Source organism: Hemiscyllium ocellatum, chromosome 34 (genome assembly GCF_020745735.1).
Source record: "Hemiscyllium ocellatum isolate sHemOce1 chromosome 34, sHemOce1.pat.X.cur, whole genome shotgun sequence".
Classification (NCBI taxonomy): domain Eukaryota; kingdom Metazoa; phylum Chordata; class Chondrichthyes; order Orectolobiformes; family Hemiscylliidae; genus Hemiscyllium; species Hemiscyllium ocellatum.
The window spans coordinates 46,581,526-46,599,063 of NC_083434.1; positions in this window are offsets into that span (position 1 = coordinate 46,581,526).

The following is a 17,538-nucleotide window of genomic DNA, read 5'->3' on the forward strand; positions in this document are numbered from 1 at the left end:
AAAAGAAGGAGAGGAGATCAAATTGAGGAATATAAGATGCTAAACAAAGGTTTAGAAAGTGGATGTAGAGAGGATGTTTCCCCTCATGAGGCAAACAAGAACAAGAGAACATAGATTTAGGATAAGAGATAGGAGATTTAAAACAGAGATGAAGAATTATTTCTGTGGGATATAGGTAAAGTGATGTTATTTCTGCAATCATAATTACTCATGCAAGGTAAATGAACTCACACCAGTGTATAATTGTTTCAACCAAGAGCTGAGTCAACAAGAATGAAAACTATGTGAAGGAAATATATAATTTTATTTTTGTATTAGCTAAAATGTGCATACAAGAATTAAACGTGACTGCAAACAATGGTAGATGTTACAGACACATAGATAAGGTGCTGGGAGGGTGTAGGTTAAGCCAGATATGCCTGTACAGATAGTAGTTATAAGCATCTGTTGCCCACTTCTGCAAAAACAAAACAAATCACAATTAAAAGGTCACAAGGCTCAATATGGTTGGGGAATGGGAGGAAATGTCATAAGTAAGGGAAACAGATGGCAGTAAAGGAGGATATACCTGACAATGGACCACAGCAGGATGTGGTGAAATGGCCAAGTAAAACTCGTACTTTGTTATGCGCAAGGCCGGATAAGGCAAGACAGAAACAATAGTGATGGGCACTGGGTTTAGAGTAGTGGGAGGAGGGAAGGAGAAACAAATCCTAAATAAGATATGTACTTGCTAAACTCTGCGTGTCTATTTTAGGCACCACGCTTGCAAGCATATAATAAACAATATTGTTGCTTCAGATCATGTCTCGGACTGAAATCACTGAAGTGAGTGAGCTTCGTTTCTCACAGTTCTCACAAAGGGTTGGGGATCTGTGGAATTCAATACCCTCGATGTGGTAGCTGCTGGGACATTGAGTTAATTGCAGGAAGAGAGAGGAAGATATTTGATTAGTAAGGGGTTGAAGGATTATGGAGAAAGGGCTGAGATGAGATCAGCCACAATCATGTTGAATATTGGAGCAGGTTCAAAGGGCAGAATGGCCTCTCCCTGCTCTTAGTTCCTGTACTTTTATACTCCATATTGTTACAATTCTAACTGGAGGAGTGCATCGGTAATTGATCCTGACTATTCCATGAACTATACCAAAAACGGTTTCTTGAATCTCTAAAGTAGTCAATTGGTCTTTCTTTTGTCCCATTATCCAAAGTATAAGAAATACCTACTGGACTTCTGTAATGAACTTAAAAATAACTAATTTAGTATTAGTAAGACTTATTCTTAAACAAAGTGGTAAAAATGGTTAACAATCAAAGTACATCCATATAATCCCAAACACCACATTCTCACATAAACAGGGCAGGACAGAACAGATCCACACAAGCAAGTCTTCATATTAAAAGTAGATAGGCAAATAACAACTACCCAGTGGGTATTGTAGGAGCACAACACCACCCCCTCCCCAGATAAGGGACAAAGACCCAGAGGCAGACAGGATTCAGGCAAGTGGAAGACTTTTATTCAAGCAACAACCTAGTAATGCAGGGAGAGAACCAAAAGACCTTCAGTGAAATCTGGCCTTGACATAATAACACAATTATCCTCTTAATCGTTGGCTCAAATTGGAAGAAAGATTATTGAGACACTTTTGATTTTTACAATAAAATACAGCATTTTTATACATTTTTAGTTATAGCACGGTCACTGTGTTCTTCCCTCTTTATTCCAAACACCCAATTCTGTGAAACACCTGATCAATAATGGGCATTCCTATAGACAGTCCCAGGTTCCCATGATCTCATGGTATTTAATAGCCATGGTAATTTCCAGGCCTTGTGATCTTTTTACAAATCCTAATAATTCACATTCCAACGTTACTGGTTATGCTCCTTCGGGTCTGTCCCAGACGTGCCTATCTCCAGCATATCTAAGACATGACAATATTAACTGGCCGCTGGGAATTAGGCATGGGCAATGAATGCTAGCCTAACTAGTGACACCTAAATTCATTAACAAATTAGAAAAAGATTATTCTGACAACAAAAGCTACACTTATCTATGATAACATATGGGGCAATTTACTATCTTTTCATCTGTTGACTGACAATATGAGAAAATTGTTGACTATTACGTTTCCAGCATTTAAATTACTTCCATTCCAATTTATCTATAGATTGATTTTCAAAACTTTCCCAACTTGGAAATATATCACTGTTCCTTCATTGTCGTTGGGTACGAATCCTGGAATTCCCTCCCTCAAGGGCATTGTGGGTCTACCTACAGCACACGGGCTGCAGCAGTTCAAGAAGGCAGCTCACCAACACCCCCCCGCCCCCCCCCCCACCTTCTCAAGGACAACTATGGATAGCTAATTGAAAATAAACTGGCTTATTAATCAATATCATTAATAACATTTGTTTGTAATATAGTAGATACTTCTTAATCAGGAAGTAAATAAACATTAAAAATCTAGTGACTTGACACAGTCTGCCTCTCATTTTGTACACAAAAACATTACCAAATCTAACCATTTCCCAGATTTAAATTGTACTTGTTGGTTTATTTAGGAGATGCATGTTATTAATGGTTTGACTTAAAAAATAATAAAGTATAAAACCAAGAATGACTTTTCTCAGAATAGAACAGAAGAACTAGGAGCAGGAGTAAACAATGCATTCCCTCGAGCCCTCTGCAGCATTAAAAACAATTGTGGCTGATTTCATCTCAACCTCAACTTGACTTTCCTTCCTATTCCCTGTAACGCTTTACCCCATTATGAATGAAAAGTCTATCTCCATTTTAAATTTACTCACTGACCTAGCATCCACTACACTCTGGATAGTGAAGTTAGCAGATTCACGACCCTCTGAGAGAGATAATTTTTGCCCATCTCGGTTTTAAATCTGCCACCCCTTATCCTAAAACTCTGACTGCCCCACATGAAGAAACATCCTCTCACCAGCTACTTTGTCAATCCCCTTTAACATCTTACACGTCAATAAGGTCTCCTTTCAGAACAAACTATTTGATCTTTGAGACTGAGATGAGGAGAAATTTCTTCACTCAGACGATGGTAAACCTTTGACTTCTCTACCCTTGTGGGCTGTGGAAGCTCAATCATTGAGGTAGCTCAAGACAGAGATTGACAAATTTTTAGTTACTCTTGACATCAAGGCATAAGGAGATGGTGTGGGAAAATGGCCTTGAAGTATTTGACCAGCCATGATCTACACTGGTGAAGCGAGTTGGCCTGCTCATGCTGTTATGTCCCTGTGTTTTCCTGGCCATGTCTGATACTGATTTTAGAATGTTCCAAAAGGCTAGAATCAAACTGTGCTGAAAGCTCTCAACATTCATATCAAGGAGGTGGAGAGAATTCCACTTTTGGAATAAAACTGACATAGATCATAAAAAATTCAGAGGTGACGTTGTACCAGTTGCAGTTATTTCACAGCCAGTTAGAAACACCATTGCAATTATAGCAATTTTGAGTTGTTCTGCTTTAGTTTTTGTTCATGGGACAAGGACATCACAGCAGTTATTGCCTGTCCTTAATTGTCCTTGCATTCAATGTCTTATTGGGCATTTTCAGAAACCAGTTATAGTCAACTCCATCACTGTGGATTTGGAGTCACATGTCAGCCAGCAAATAGTCTTTCTTAAAGATCGATTGTGAAAGTGGAAGTGAATGTTGATTAATCCTTGCTATTATTGAGACTCGTGTTTCTGAACATTATGCATTGAATTTTAATTCCACTAGCTGCCAGGATTTGAACCCATCATTAGCCTGGGCTTGTCAATTACTAATCCACTCTTAACCACACCCCCAAAGTTTGCCTCCCATTTAACTTGTTAAAGATTTTACTTTCAGCGCTGAGTGCATTTTTCATTGACTCAGAGTGAAATTTGTGTTGTGCTACATTATCAACAAATATCTTAGGAGGCTTTAATAAAACTGCTCTGCCCATTATTTTGATAAAGGTGGTAATCCATTTGTATTAATACAATCATTAAAACAGATCGGAGGATCTGTCACATGAACATATCAACATAATAAAATCAAATTAGAAATGCAATGTAATTGAGCAGAAATGAGTCAGAGAATGTTAGACAGTTTCTGTTCTGCTTTGGAAACAAGCAGATTATATGCATGGAGACAGCTAAATATCACAATATTTTTGCAAAATTCTGATACATGGGATTGTCAGATGAATTTCAGAATTAAAACACTATCGATATGTTCCTTTTTTATGGGACGTAAGCATTGCTGGCAAGGCCTGAATTTGTTGCTCATCTGTAATTAGTCTTGATTTCAATGAAGCACAGAACAGTGCTGCACAGAAGGAGGCCATTCACCGAGCATCTCTGAACTCGCCCTTTGGAACATAATCCAGATAGTACCATTCTTCCACTCAGTCTCGTTCTCACTGGAGTTTATTCACACTTCAAGTAGGTTATAAATTCCCTTTTGAAAGATATTGTTGAATTTATAGTCACTGCCCAATCAGGTAGTATGCTCCAAATCCTAATAATTTATTGTTTGAAAATATTTATTCCTCAAATTATCCTCTGGGTTTTCAGCAAAGGAAACATTTTCCCTTTATTGACTCTCAATTATCATGCATTCATGTTAAACAATTTAATGTAATCTTGTTTTGATTTCTTTTGCTCCAAATTGTTATGTGTCATTCTGGACTGTGAAGTAATCATGAATCAAGTACAGAAATTGCTGGAGAAATTCTGCAGGTCTGCCAGCATCTGTGAATGAAGGCAAAATTAAAGTGTTGAGTCTAATGACTCTCCATTAAAACTGAACTGAACATGTTAACTCTGCTTTCACTCCACAGATCTGCTGAGTTTTGCCAGCAATTTCTGCGCTTGTTTCATGTCAATTCCAACAACTGAGGAAACCTCTCCTTCCGCACACAACTCCTTTGAAGCCATGGTGAAAGTTTGCAACTGATGAGTACTTTGTCCAAGGACATGATTGCATTCTGGTGACTAACTACCATTCCCCTTTGATAAGTCAAAGATTCCACTGGTGTTGATCCATTGAGCATGCCATTTTCAGCATGCTGACATACCTCAACAAACTGTGTCCAACAATGGACTGCAGTATACCTGCCCAAGACAAGTGTAAGAACTAAAATGTTCAACATATTCCCTCTTCTTGTTACCATCCTCTATCTCACAGAAAACACGAGTCATGTTGTAAAATCCATGTTCCATGTTAAATGTGCAGTGACGTGCCAAGAGTTTTGGTAACTTTATTAAATGTACATGCTACTCCTCTAGGTAATAGTTTACCCTAACTGCAGCCTTCATATTTGACAGACAGATCCACGCAGTTCCTCCATCCCACACTCTCACCACCCAACCATTAATGCACGTTGCACCATTGCAAAATAGGCAACAACTGGTACAACGGCGTGCCCAATGAACATGCAGACAATTACCCGAGCTAGAAACACAAACAAACATTAACATTCTAGATTGTGAATCAAACCATTGGTTTAAGCAAAAATACTGCATTATTATGTCTACTCTAGTTCATACACTGCTGTAATGAGCAAAAATCAAGACCTGTGACCTCTCTATAGGCATCTCATCAAGTTCCCATCTCACAGATTGATGACTCAATCTCACCGATCCTAACAATGACCAGTCAATAACTACATGTTCATGATGAATTAGACCCATTTATCCACAATGACAGAGTGAAACTGGTCATCACGTTGCAGTAACTGGATAAAGATTGGTTCTGGTCATGTCATGAATCTGCCAGGCATTATCTGAAAGTTAAGACAATACAGGGAGCATTTGATCACATTCAAGACTCATGCCTTGTAGGTGGTGGACAGACTCTCCCTCCTATGGATGTGTCACTAGCCAATCCATTGGCCTTTTTAATATTTAGAGGAACGCCACGGCTCGGCAACATCCAATCCTGAAACTGCTGAAAGTCATTACAGTTGCTGGCCAATCAGATTGTCTGGCAGCGTGAGACTGCGATCTCCTGTGCAGTGAAGAGGTCATTCTGATGCTCCCAGCATCTTATTGCTACAGCATGATGTTCTTAAAAGTTTATTCACATCATTAAGGATTGACATTTCTTGTTGGTGGTTGGGGATGAGGAACATTGGTTTCGATAACTGAGAACCTTTAAGAATGAGAACTCCAATTAGAACTGTTTGATCTGCCATAGTAAATCTAAACTGGGAAGCTTTCAACTTCCTGACATTGAGATATTTTGCTTCCATAGTAGAGACATGTTAGGAGGAGCAGATATTTCACTAGGCATGGAACACTGGAGAAGTTCATCATTTTAAGGCATTGGTTATCCCATGTTGATCACATCAATAATTGATCATGGGTGGCTGCATTCAGTTGCACTTTTGTCTATTAGCTTTAACATCTCGTTTGCAGATGTATCCTCTCAAGCAATATAACTATCTGTAGTATGGTGCATAATTAAAACCATTCACAAGTGGTTGTACATGGCTGAACCACCTACCAATAGATATGCTTTTTAATTATAGCTTAAAGCAAAATGCAAGAACATTCTCCTTCATATGCAGATGTTATCTAAAAGATCAATGATACACCTCATGCACAACCAGAGTAACATTCTTTCGGAAATAAGTGAATTGGACTTCCTGAGGCCAAGAGGCCTTTTTTAAAAAAGCACAAATTACTGTAGCAAAAAGAAATCCTAATCTGGACAAATTTGATGTCATATTTTTTCCAGCAGTGTTTTCTATTTTTCAAAGTGATCTGCATCAACATCTTATTGCATGTGATCAGAGAATACAGTGTGGCAGCAGGCCATTCGACCCATTTAATTCACTCTGACTCTCCAAAGAGTGTTCCACTCAAATCAATACCCTCCCATCCTATCCCTGTAACCTTGTGTTTCTCATGGCTAACCCACTTAGCCTACACATCCCTGGACACTATGGACAATTTACCTGCACAGATTTGGAGTGTGGGAGGAAACTGGAGCACCCAAAGGAAACTGATGCAGAAATAGAGAGAACATACAATCATCACACAAACAGTTGGGTCAGACTGGAATTGAACCTTGGTTCACTGGTGTTATGAGGAGGCATGCTCACAGTGATCCACCATTTTTATTGAAATATTATTAATTTCCAACCATTAATATGTAAATAAAAAGTATTATTCATCAGGATTTAAAATATTGAAATGGAGGAAAATAACTCTGGATTTTCAACATTCAGTTTAGTTTCTTTTTTTGCTTAATTATGCATTTAACAAATGTTCCTTTTTTCTTTTTTTGAGCGCTGTTTGATCCACATATTCCCAGTTTAAAAAATCAAAAGGGCCACGAATGTTTTTATCATTAGCATAAATCCAATCTTTGTTAAAAATGGAAAAATAATAACAGCAAATCAGTAAATAGACTGAAATTAAAACCAGAAGCTGGTATGCATGAAGACAATTCACTTGGCTTCTGACATCTGTTCTTTGTAACAGTGGAAGATGTGTAGAGGAAATAATGGAGGACATGCACTGTAACATTTATTGGCTGTGATTAATTGTTGGCATTAGCTACAAATCTCACAACCAATGTAGGTATAGAAAAAATAGACTATAATTTTTCTCTCAACTTTTACTTCCTTGTGCACTTATAGAGAACACAACAATGTACCAAATGTAAGTTGAAGTATTTAAAATAAAGCAGTCCTGTAAAGAAGCTCAATGAAAGCTGGAAGGACAGCACCTCGTTTCGCTTGGAAACCCTTCAGCCTTCTGACCTCAATCTTGGGATCACCAATTTTCAGGCCTGAGCAACTTTCTCCTTGCTTTCCCCAACCCCCACACCAGGCCTTGTTATCACATGGTCTGCCAATACACACAACCCATTGTCAGTTACTAACAGTCTTCATTAATGGTATTCACTCTCTTAGGCTGACCATTATCCATTCATTAGTCTGCCCAACTATTATTCTCTCTCTTTGGAATCGACCTCCACCTATCAGGCACTATTCCCCCCTTCCCCAATCCAATGTTCTGCATAAAACTCAACCTTTTCCCAGCTACAATAATTTCTGAAGATGGATCACTGGACCTGAAATGTCAACTCTCCCCTTTCTTTCCACAGATGATGCTAGACCTGCTGAGTTTTTCCAGCAATTTCTGGGTTTGTTTCCATTAGAATGGAGCATGTGTAGTTAGCATGGCTTGGCCAGAGAAAGACATGCTGAACAAATTTGATTGAGTTTTTCAAGGATGTGACCAAGTGTATAAATGAGTGAAGGGCAGTTATAGAGTCATAGAGATGTACAGCATGGAAACAGACTCTTTGGTCCAACTAAGCCAGATATCCTAAATTAATCTAGTCCCATTTACCAGCACTTGGCCCATTTCCCTCTAAACACTTCCTATTCAGTTGATGTAGTTTATGTGGATTTCAGTAAAGCCTTTGACAAGATCCCACTTGGGAGACTGATAAAGAAGGTAAAATCATATGGGATCCAGGGTAAATAATAAGATAGATCTAAAGTTGGCTGAATGATAAAAGACAGATGCTGCTAGACCTGCTGAGTTTTTATTGCCTAAATTAAATTTCGTTTTACATTTGCCTATTTGGTTACTCTTTCCAGTATGGGGTGATGTACAATGCCACAGAGTGATAACAATATTGTTGCAGAAAACTATATTTTCTTCTAATTTCTTTTTGCTCAAGTAAACATGACGCATTTGTCACTAACATAGGAACAGAAGAACAGGAGAAAGCCATTTAGCCTTGCTCTGCCATTCTAGATCATGACTGCCCATCTATCACAGCACCAATTTCCTGTATTATCCCCAGTTTTGTTGATGCCACTATTAACCAGAAATCTATTAGTCTTTAACTTACTCAGTGGGCTTCCACAACTCTCGGAAAGAGAAAGTTCTGAAGTTTCACCATTTGCTGAGTGAAAGAATTCCTCCTCATCTCTCAACTTGTTGAATCTTGCTCTGATCCCCTCAGTCAGGGAAACATTCTTCCTGTATCTAATCTGTCCATCACTTTTAAAAATTTTCAAGATCCTATTAAATCATTGTTCTAAATTCCAGAGAATACAAATACATTGTAACATTGAAAGAGAAAAGCAGAGGAAATAAGCAGTATAACTGTATAAGCTGAAAATGTGTTGCTGGTTAAAGCACAGCAGGTCAGGCAGCATCCAAGGAACAGGAAATTCGACGTTTCGGGCCAGAGCCCTTCATCATGAATGAGGAGAGGGTGCCAGGCAGGCTAAGATAAAAGGTAGGTAGGAGGGACTAGGGGGAGGGGCGATGGAGATGTGATAGGTGGAAGGAGGTCAAGGTGAGGGTGATAGGCCAGAGTGGGGTGGGGGCGGAGAGGTCAGGAAGAGGATTGCAGGTTAGGAGGGCGGTGCTGAGTTCAAGGGAATCGACTGAGACAAGGTGGGGGGAGGGGAAAGGATTGCCAGTGTTGTTCCTTTGTTTAAGAAGGGAAACAGAGATTATCCAGGTAATTACAGGCTTGTGAGCCTGACATCAGTAGGGGGAAGCTGTTGGGGAAGATACTGAGAGGCAGGATTTGTTCACATTTGAGAGTGAGGTTAGTGATTGGCAGTGTGGGTTTGTGCAGAGAATTTCATGTCTCACCAAGTCGAAAGAGTAGTGGATGTTGTCTACATGGATTTAGTAAAGTTTTTAATAAGGTACCTCATGGCAGGCTGGTACAGAAGGTAGTCCACTGGTATCTGAGGTGTGCTGGCTAGATGGATACAAAACTGGCTTGATTGTAGAAGATAGAGAGTAATGGTGGAAGGCTGTTTTTTTTTGGACTGGAGAGCAGTAACTAGTCAGGTTCCATCAGAATCAGTGCTGGGACCTTCATTGTTTGTATTATACGTAAATGATCTGGAGGAAAATGTAGTGATCTGATTAGTAAATTTGTGGATGACATCAAAATTGTCAGAGTTGCAGATAGTGAGCAGGATTTTCAAAGGATAAACTGTGATATAGATAGATTGTAATTTGGGCAGAGAAATGACAGATGGAGTTTAATCCAGACAAATGTGAGATGATGCATTTTGGAAGGTCAAGTGCAGGTAGAAATTATACAGTTAATGGCAGAGCCATTGTGGGCGGCACTGTGGGCGGCACGGTGGCACAGTGGTTAGCACTGCTGCCTCATAGCGCCAGAGATCCGGGTTTAATTCCCGCCTCAGGCAACTGACTGTGTGAAGTTTGCACGTTTTCCCTGTGTCTGCGTGGGTTTCCTCCAGGTGCTCCGGTTTCCTCCCACAGTCCAAAGATGTGCGGGTCAGGTGAATTGGCCATGCTAAATTGCCTGTAGTGTTAGGTAAGTGTAGGGGTATGGGTGGATTGCGCTTCGGCGGGTCGGTGTGGACTTGTTGGGCCGAAGGGCCTGTTTCTACACTGTAAGTAATCTAATCTAACCCTGAGGAGCATTGACATATGAGGGATTTGGGCATACACACCCACAGATCCAGGAAAGTGACTACACGGGTGGATAAGGTGGTCAAGAAGGCACACTTACCTTCATCGGCCGGGACATTGAATACAAAAGTTGGTGAGTTATTTTACACCTATATAGAACTTTAGTCAGGCCACATTTGGAATATTGCATACAGTTCTGGTCACCACACTACTCGAAGGATGTGGAAGTTATGGACAGGGTACAGAGAAGGTTTGCCTGGATGTTGCCTTGTCTGAAATTTGAGTTATGAGGAGAGGTTGGATAAACTCAGATTGTTTTCGCTGGAAAGATGGAGGCTGAGGGGTGACTTGTTAGAGGATTACAAAATAATGAGAGCCATAGGGTGGATAGTCAGAGGCTTTTTTGCCAGAATGGAAAGATCAACTACAGGAAGGGCACAGATTCAAGATGAGAGGGGGAAAGGTTAGGGAAGAAATGTGGGGGAGGTTTTTCACACAGAGGGTAATGGGTGACTGGAATGCCCTGCCAGTGGAGATGATGGGAGCAGGTATGTTAGCGTCTCTTGAATGAGAGACAAATAGGGGGATAAAAACCACAAATGAGCAATAAGTAGCAGGTCTAAGTAAAGATTAGGAATTGGTGCAATCTTGGTGAACCAAAGGGCCTGTTCTTGTGCTGTTTTGTTTTTTGTACTTTGTACCCAAATTTATCTCATACCAAAAATGTTCAGAGTAAAATGCAAACTATTAAATGATGAACTTTTAACCTCGAGTATATCTTGGGATGATAGTTCCAGGGGTCAGTAAAGGCATCCTCCAAATGCCAAGCAAAGAATCAGTTGTCATGTTAAACTTACTTTGAGCTGTGTTAATGGCTATTCTGGTAAAACATTCTAATCTATGATTAGCATCAGTGGACTGACAAAACCAGCTGAGTGAATAGTAAAAGGGCGGGAATCCCAGGAGCAATTCCAATAGCAAAAAAGCAAAGTAAATAGATTGGGTCAGTTCATAGACAATATAAATAATATGAATGTTCAACACAATTTTAATAGCAGAGGCTTTCATGAGTACAAACGTGGTAAGATAGTCAAAAGAGACGAGATTGCAATCACCAGCTGAGAAAGATAGGCATTTGATAGTAATGAATAAAAGAAAGGCAATGATTTTAAGGAAGAAAGTTTCTATTTGATTCTAAAAAGAATCACAGAAGAAATAAAAAGATGTGAATCATAATCTTCCAAAATTCTTGAGAAAAAATAATTTTATTAACAGATTGCACTGTGTGCTTGTGGTAAGTGATAATTTAAGAAACGACACATTAATTTTACATGGGCTGGGAATGTGAAAATTGCAATCATCTGCAGAAAGACATTATGGTAATGAGCACTTAGAAGGATATTGGCTAAGTAGAGATGATCAGGCAGGTCATTTTTAAAAATGTGTTGCTGTTCTTCAAGGAAGTAACTGGACAATGAGAAGGGAATGCAATGGCTATGATATACAGTGACACATCCATCAGCCCCATTCAGGAAGGTGAGTATTGGCAACTTAATTAATTATAAGGGCATTAAAGTCTGAAATAGCCCTTACACATTATCTGCATTGCTGCCAGAGTGTGGAAACTTTGCACAATGTATTTAACAATGGGCTAGAAAGGCAATGAACAGTGATCATCACCCACACTCAGTTCCAGGGTGTGGATTCCTCAGTGCATCTTATTTTCCTTGTCCAAGGCCTTGGTGGAAACATTTTGCTTGTGTCCATCTTCCAGATTCAAAGGGAACAGGAATTGCAGAGATCATAGTAATCCTTGCCACATGCAGAAAATTTGAATTTTCTCCAGATATTTTGTTATGTTCACCTCACAGAGAGTAGCCAGTTACAAGAATGAGTAAATTTCGCTACCATTCCTTTCAGTCCCCACAGTCATTTCTGTAAGTTGTTGAGGTCCCAGCATGGATCCCTATGCAACACCACATGTTCCATCTTACGAATTAAAAAATGACCCAATAATGCCTTCTCTCAATTACCTGTTCTCCAGCCAAGCTTCTACTCATGCCAATAAGTCACTCCCGGTAAAATGAGTTTTTATCTTCTCCAATAATCTTTAATGTGGCACCTTATCAAATGCTTTCTGGAGATTTAAATATCATCCATTTGTTGATTCCCTTTTCTTCTCAGTACATGGTATCATCTTTAAAGAATGAAAACAAGTGGTTAAAAGGCATATTCTGTTCAGGGAAATATGTTCACTCTCTCTGATTACCTGAAATTTATCACAGTGCCCTGTTATAATGTCTTTAACAATAACAGCAAACTTTTTTTTAATGTTAAACTAACTGACTTGTGCATTTTGTGTTTTCTTTTAATCTCCCTCTCAGTTTGGATAATAAAACACCTTTCATCATTTTCCAATCTGATAGAATCTTCCCTAAATTTAAGGAATTTTGGAAAACTAGAATCAACACATCAATCATTTTAAAGCTCATTTTTTTCAGAGACACAATGAAGAATTCCATAAAAATCCAGACATTTGTCAGCATTTTAACATTTTACCCAGTACGACTTCACTGATGATTGCATTTTTCCTGGGTGTTTTCTTCCCATCTATTTCCTTATTTACAACTATTTATAGAATATTATATGAATCCTTTATTGTAACCATAGATGCAAATACTTATTTGATTCATTTGTCATCTCCTTACATTCCATTATTCATTCTCCAGACTTAATCTCCACTTTTTAAATCCTTCTTTATTTTTAAATAACTGTAGAAATTTGTGCAATCTATTTGAATATTTCAAGCTAGCTTTCTCTCATACTCGAAAAACATTTCCATCAGGCTGATGATTTGAATATGTAAACTGAGGTGAAAGGATATGTGTTAGTTGATTCTGAAGTAAATATCTAATGATATTCATCGTCTAAGAAGAATAGACAAAAAGGAAAAGGAGGTGAGGTAGTGTGGTTAACAAGGGACAAGATCACTTGATTAATAAGGAAGGATCTTAGATTGAAAGTTCAAGATATGGAATCAGTTTTGGTGAAGCTAAGAAATGGCATGGACAGAAAACATTGATGTCAGTTGTTTAACAGTTCGTTTGATGTCAGGAAAATGTTGGAATCTGTTGTTATGGGTGTGATAAGATCATTGGAGATTTTGAAAAGAATGGTAAAATTGGGTAGAGTAGGGGTTGATTCATGAAAGGGAAAGGATGTTAAATAACTATGATGGTATTTCAAATGGATTTGATACCAGGAGTGAAGATATTTTGTGTAATTGTGCAGAGCCTTGGTCAGACCTTATCTGAAATAACCTGAGATGAGATTGATAAAGCTGGGTTAAATTTCTCTGGAGATTTGAAGAATGAGAAGTGATCTCATTGAAACTTATGAAGTTCTGTCAGAATGTGACAGGATGGATGTAGACAGGATGTATCCCCTGACTGGTCAGCCTTTACTCACACGGCATAATGTCAGGATAAGGATTAGACCATTTACGACCTTTTCTTTACAAAGAGGATGATGACTATAAGTCACCAAGGGATATAGCGATTGAATAAATAGGATTGTGGTAAATGATCAGCCATAACCTAATTGAATGGCACCACAGACCAGAAAGGCAGAATAGCTTCCATTGTTCTGTTGGTCTGGCCTTGTCTGGTCCAACCTGGTCTGGTCCGGTCCAGTCCCCTTTTGAAAGGCCCTGGATTTTCCGTTTGCTTCTTCGTTTCCAAAACATGTCGAGAACACTCCCACTCACTTGACCACAGTGCCCACTCCGTTCCTCTCTAGACCTGATGAAGCCTGGGGCCTCTTAAATATGTCTCTAATTCATTTAAAGAAACAGCTAATGGTAATTGCTTCTGATGGGAGTCTGTTCTATCCATCTGTTGCTATTTTTTGATAGTCCTTGAAATTATAACTCACAACAGCTTGCAGGGATCAAGGCCTCATTTCTTGCTTCTTTAGGTACTAAACAATGATTCTGAAAGGTAATGATTGAATACTTCAGCTTGCTGTCTATGCTAAATTAAACAGAGCAGATTTGATACTGTAACATCAGTGGTTCAGAGAAAAGAGTGCATCCTGAATGCTGCAAAGTGTCTGGAACTTACATCTTCTCACAGTCTAGAAGGAGGTGTTCTTATGTTTAATATTTAATATCATACACATTTCCATTGAATCCCTGTGGGATACAATGTCTTCCATTGACTTTGGATTTATCCCCATTTGGAATTTGTCCCCAGAGTGGGTTCTTTCCATATCTAAACAATTAAAATTAATTTTAAAAGTGAGTACAAATGAATTTGATTTCATGGCATCCATTTTGTTCTGACATTTAGAGATACCACCTTTGCTAAATTGGCTTAAGATGTTATAATTCTAAAATAATTGAGGAAGTGTATACCCTTCCCTGCATTCTTAAAATTACTCATGGGATTAAGAGTTTCTAATGCACTGTAATATCATTAACTGTTTTTGCTTGTTAGTTGATCATTAGGTAGCATAATAGGCAACTGCACACATTTATTTTACTCCTTCATTGCACTAATTCCCCCATTTATAACAAGTAGGAAATCATTAGGGGAAGATGGCAGAGTTGTTATACAGGGTTCAGAGCATGAAGTTGCTTTCATTTATGCTTTCTTTTCTTTATTCACATACCTTGCCCAGAGTAGGCATATCACAGGATTCCTACAGTGTGGAAGCAGGCCAATCAGTCCATCGAGTCCATACTGACCCAATGAAGAGCATCCCACCCTGACCCATCCACACCCCCTATCCTACCCATGTAATCCTGCATTTCCTATGATCAATCCACATAGCCTGTACATCTTTGGATTGTGGGAGGAAACTGAAACACACAGAGGAAACTCCACAAAGACATTCACTCGAGGGTGGAATCAAATCTGGGTCCCTGGCACTGGGAGGCAGCAGTGCTTACCACTGAGCCACTGTGCCATCCTAATCCTCAGAGCACCTTGAATTATGCAATTGTATAAACTCATCTGTAATCCCCTCCACCTTTAAGTTTCAGAGTGTTTGAAATAAAAAAGAAAACAGCAGCACAACTTTATATTTTAACCAAGGTGAAGATTAGCTTATAGATGTAGCTATTCAAGTGAAAGTGAGAATGTCATAAGCTAAAACTACACATACAAAGATGAAAAGTGGGAGAGAATAAAAGATACTTAGGAAGACAGAAGTAAGATCAGCCTCTAAGGAATTGCAGACATGTTACTGACTTGATGATTTTTTATCAGATGTGAAGTGATCGATAGCTTGAATTCAGATTTCAACAGCCGTGATGACTTTTGTGGTTGAATAGTTGGAGGTTGATCCCATAGGTGTATTGAGCTAAACAAATCATGTCTGCGTCCTTTATTTCACGTTGATAATATTACACTGTGGCTCTTGCTAGCCTGGTTCTGCATAGCAGACCCTGCAAGATTCCTGTTGATTTCCTGGTTGTGAGCCACCGACTGTCTCAAGATGTCTCTTCCATGGTGTTGCAAGAAAATAGTTGCTTATGGCTGGACAAATAAAAAAAAACTCTTCTCCCAAAACTGCTGAAGTATGCTTCAGAGGAACATAGAAACTGGGACCAGGAGTAGACCATTTATCTTTTCAAGCCTGTTCTGCATTCAATATGATTATGGCTGATCATCTAATTCAGTCCCGTGTTTTCACTTTCTCCCCATGTCCTTTAATCCCTTTAGATCTAAGAACAATACCAACTTCCTTCTTTAAACTATTCAACGTTTTGGCCTTAACCCCTTTCTGTGGCAGAGAATTTCACAGGCTCCCCATTCTTTGTCAGTCCTTAATGATCTATTCTGTATCCTTAGACTCTGAGTCCTTATCAGGAGCTTCCTTTCTCTATCTAACTTGGCAAGTCCTGTTAGAATTTTCGAGGATGGCATCAGATTTTCCCCTCATTCTTCAAAACATATAACCTGAAACAATCCAGTCTCTCCTCACACACTGCTCCCATTCCCAGGAATCAATCTAGTAAACTATATTTGAGTTCATTCCATTGCCAGAACATCCTTCCTCAGATAAGGAGACAAAGATTGCACATAACATTGCAGTTGTGGTCTCACCGAGGCCCTGTCTAATTGCAGCAAGACATCCCTGCTCCTGTACCCAAATCCTCTCACTGTGAAGACCAACCCATCATTTGCCTTCTTCACCACCCATTGCACCTACATGCTTATTAAGGACACTCAGGTCGCATTAACCCTCCCTTTTCATAATCTATCACTATTCAGACATTAAATCTCTTAATTAAGTGTTCAGTTAGCCTGTGTCTACAGCATAGATCATTTCATTTCCTTTTAGTTATGGTAATTAGCTTTTAACTCTCACACCCATTAACTTGAATGGTTCTCGCCCTCCCAAGTTGTTCATGAGACCAACAAGAAGCCACTGTCAGGGAGTTTCAGTTTACCCTTAGAAATGTTTGTTGGAATCTCTCATGAGTTCTTCTTGAGATGGTTGCACAATGATTGCAGTTCTACCCGAAATCACAAGAATAGTCATTTGATATCTGGGAGTAATTTCGCAAGATTCCTTGAATCCAATTTAAAGATAGATTGGCTTTCTTTCTAAATTATATCATAGGATAACTGTCCATCATGACAATTGGAATGTGGACATTGCTAGCAAAATCATTATTTATTACCCATCCCTTGCTGCCTTGTTATTTTGACTAGAGTCCATCTGCTGTGGGTAGAGCCACAATGCTGTTAGGGAGGGAATTCCAAGATTTTTACTCAGCAACACTGAAGGAACAGCGATGTATTTCCGAGTGAGGATTGTGAGTGGCGTGGAAGAGATCTTGCAGGTGGTTATGTTCCTGAGTGTAAGCTGGCCTGCTCCCTCTAGATGTATAGCATATGGATTTAGAAGGTGCTATCAAAAAAGGATTGTAGAATTGCTGAAATACATTTTCTCGATGTCATAATTGCTCTTGTGCTTTTGAGAAAATGTAATATTTCATGTGAACTAATTCAAAAATGAGCTTTATCTTAGGACTGATTTTGGTTTAACAACAGTAGAGCAGGAGTTTTAGTTGTGGGACTTCA